Source organism: Macrotis lagotis, chromosome X, assembly GCF_037893015.1.
Source record: "Macrotis lagotis isolate mMagLag1 chromosome X, bilby.v1.9.chrom.fasta, whole genome shotgun sequence".
Lineage (NCBI taxonomy): Eukaryota > Metazoa > Chordata > Mammalia > Peramelemorphia > Peramelidae > Macrotis > Macrotis lagotis.
In genome coordinates this window covers 584,925,852-584,929,741 of record NC_133666.1, presented here as the reverse complement: position 1 = coordinate 584,929,741, position 3,890 = coordinate 584,925,852, and positions in this window count along the sequence as shown.

Below are 3,890 nucleotides of genomic sequence, written 5' to 3'. Positions count from 1 at the left end.
AAGAAAAGAATAATAACAACTTAATTAGTAAAGGCAGAGAGGCAAATAAATACATTCTGGTACCTTTATGGTCAAGGTTAAAGAGAAATGTCATAGAATTATTGAATTATTGCAGATGTCAGAGGTCATTTAGTCTAATACCTGTCTAAAGCACGGAACACCTCTAAACATCTCTGGCAATAGTTAACAAGTTGTGCTTGAAGACCATCAGGATCTTGGTAGGGGAGCATCTGCCAAGAAGGTTCATTAAAATTTTAGATAAATCTAATTTTCAGGCCTATAATCTGCCTTTTTGGAATATCAAATTATTGATCATGGTCCTGAATTCTGGGAATAAGCAGAATAGATCTAATGTTTCTTCCTTATAATAACCATTTGAATATTTTAAGACAATTATGACAATATAATTATAATTAAATGATAGGAGCTGCAAATCATTAAATTATAGAATTTCAGAGGTGAAAATCAATCTATTCTAATCTCTTCTGGAGAGATAATTCCCTTCAAACAACATAATCAAGAAGTAGTCTTTCCAGTTTTGCTTAGAGATCTCCAATGAGGCAGATCTGAGGTCATTCATTCTTACTCTTAGATGATTAGAATTATGAGGAAAATTTTCCTTACATAAAGACTATATTTATCTCTTTTAAAATTTCACCTACTTTTTTGTCCTGCCCTTTGGATCTAATAGGATTAATTTGTTACCTTTTCTAAATGACAACTTTCAAGTACTTGAAGACAATCATCATGATGCTTTCATTTTCATAGATCAATTCTCATGTGTTGGAAATTTAAAGCTCTTTTACATTCTGCTTTCTTTTTTCTCTTTAGATCTTCTGTTTCCTTCTTAACACATGGTACATAGAACGGAACATAATACTTCAGATATGGATTGACCCAGAGTGATTACAGTAGATATATCAGTGAATCAATATTGACAAGTATATATTGAGGAATACAAGGAAAACAGTTGTTGCCATCAAGGAGTGTATATTCTCTCTTTATTACCGGAAACAATGCTTATCTTAATGAAGCATAAGACATCAGATTTCTTGGTTGTAACATCATACTGTTGATGAATATTGAGTTTCCATCTACTAAAATCCCTAAAGTTTTTATCTTTACCACTTTGTGTTTATGGACATTTTTTGAGCACAGATATAACTTTATAATTATCTGTATTTAACTTAATCTTCTTTAGTTTAACCCAATTTTCTAGTATATCAAAATGTTTTAACATTCTGATTTATCCAGTGTGTTAGCTATCCCTTCCAGATTTGGTGACATTTGAAATCTGATTATGTGCACTATCTATGACTTTATCCAAGGCATTGATAAAAATGTTGAATTATATAGGCTGAAGCACCATATCTTTAGAACATTCCACCAGGGAGGGAGACTAAGATGTAAGAGTGAATTTTGACGTAGTCTGTGTTGTCTCCTTATGTCTATTAGTAGTACACCTTCACTGCCAGTAGCATGGACAAATGGGAGAGAGGTACTGGGTGAATTCAGGGTCAATGAGTGTCAGTTCCTTTTTTAAAAAATCATCTTTGGGATTCTGGATGTCTCAGATCATAGAAACAGTTAAAGTTGCTTTATTTTTTGATACATGATTAATATTTTGGAAAGATTTGAGAGATAGTCAGAATTGGAAAAAATATATAGTCTGTCATCTTGTTATTCACATGATCTAGAAGTCTGATTTTCTTTTTCTCTATGATGGAATAGTCTCGTATTGCCATCATTCTCATTATTTCCATCATTGAAACCATTTATTTCTTGTTTGTCAGAATGAACTATTAAAAGATTAAATTACCATTCAGGAAAGTTAAAAGTTATTTCATGGATAGATTATGTACATTTCATAGATAATTCTTTCACTTTGATGCTTTGATTTCTCACATGAGTTTATCTTTTTAATACACAATATTTCTGTGCCCTGACTTTTATATATTCAGCCTATTCTAAGCATAGTATAAATGCCCTTCCAGAGTTATGTTTCAGTGATGGGTCTTGTGTGATTATGAGGTCACATTAACTTCTCACCATTAAGAACTTCTGTCTATCTTGTTTATTAACCATGTATTGGCATTTAAAAATATTTCCTCCTGTGCAGGTCCTGAGAAGACTGCTTAGAGTATAAATGAACTCAGGATTCTGTAGAACTAATATAAAATGAGAGAATTAGGGACCTGGTTCTATATGTCTATAGCATCTTTGGGTAAACTCATCCAACCTTAAGGCATCAATGCAAGTCAATATGCATTTATTAAGCATTTTCTATTTTCCAGACACTGTACAAAGGGCTTGGGACATAAGAAAGGCAAAAGACAGTCACTACCCTCAAGGCATTTATAGTCCATGGGGGAGAAAACATGAAAACAAGTAAGCAAGCTATGTATGCATATATATATATATATGTATATATATGTGTATATATATATAATTGCATGTATATATGTATGTATGCATATATGTATTCAAATGAAGGCAATCTTAGAGGAAAGGCAATACTAACATTAAAGTGAACCAGGAGAAGCTTCTTAAAGAAGGCAGAGACTTTTACCTAAGATATCAATGGAAACAAAGAAGCCAAGAGATGGAGGACATGTGTGGTGTAGTAAGAGAATGAGAGGGAGGGAGGGAGGGAGGGAGGGGGAGAGAGAGAGAGAGAGAGAGAGAGAGAGAGAGAGAGAGAGAGAGAGAGAGAGAGAGAGAGAGAGAGAGATTCAGTGAATTTAGTCACATTGAAAATGATCAGAGCAGGAAGCTAGAACATGTATGTAAGGAATAACAAGGTGGTTAGTGTCAATAGGTAGTCGAGTATGTTGTTGGGAGAAATGTGTAAGACTAGAATTGTTCTAGAGGATAAGATTATAAAGGACTTTAAAAGCCAGAATAGTGTACATTTGATCCTAGAGGCAAAAATGGATATCACTTAGAGGTAATAGGAAGCTACTAGAATTAATGTTCAGGCACTGATTTTAGTATTCTATTAATTTGGGGGTGTAGCATGTTCTTATCTTCTTTCTTTGTTTTGGGAATAAAGAAGTCTGTTGAACATTGTGTTAGTATATTTAGTATAGTTTTGGTATAGAGATTTTCCCAGGTCCCATCCATGTTGTTTGAAATCTTCAAGCAGGGTGGCTAAGTGGCGCAGTGGATAAAGCACAGGCCCTGGAGTCTTGAGTACCTGGGTTCAAATCCGGCCTCAGACACTTAATAATTACCTAACTGTGTGGCCTTGGGCAAGCCACTTAACCCCATTTGCCTTGCAAAAACCTTAAAAAAAAAGAAATCTTCAAACAATTATTTCTCTGGGATGCTACAGAAAGAATTCTCCATTGGGGCAGATTGGTGGTGTCTTCTGATTTTAATTTTCTCTGCTTGTTCTACCATTTAATTTCAAGTGAGCCTTGAAGGTTATGAAACAATATGACTTGCTCTACTTATGATCATGATCTTTGACTTTGTAGTTGTAATGTGAGGTGCTGAAAATTTCATGCAGTATTATCCTGTTGGGATGATGAGAGTATCATCATCTGTTGTGACATGACACAATGATTCTGTGGTTGATCATTTGAAGCCCTCCTAAACCACTGAGAAAAGACATGGCATGATTTTAGAACTGGTTGCTGTAACCCTTAAGAATATGTGAAGTAGCATGTGACCTGTTTGGTAGGCTGACATTCTCAAAACAAAGAACTTGTTGATGGTCTCGCCATTCTTTCGAGCTGTGTGAGGGATGTAGACCACACAGCATAATAGGAAACAGAATCTTAAAAAAACAGTTATTAAGTGTATAGAATAAATCACCAGTAATGCCAGAACTGGAAATCAATTCTTTTGACACTTAATTCAATGCATTAATTATGCATCGCAAGTCT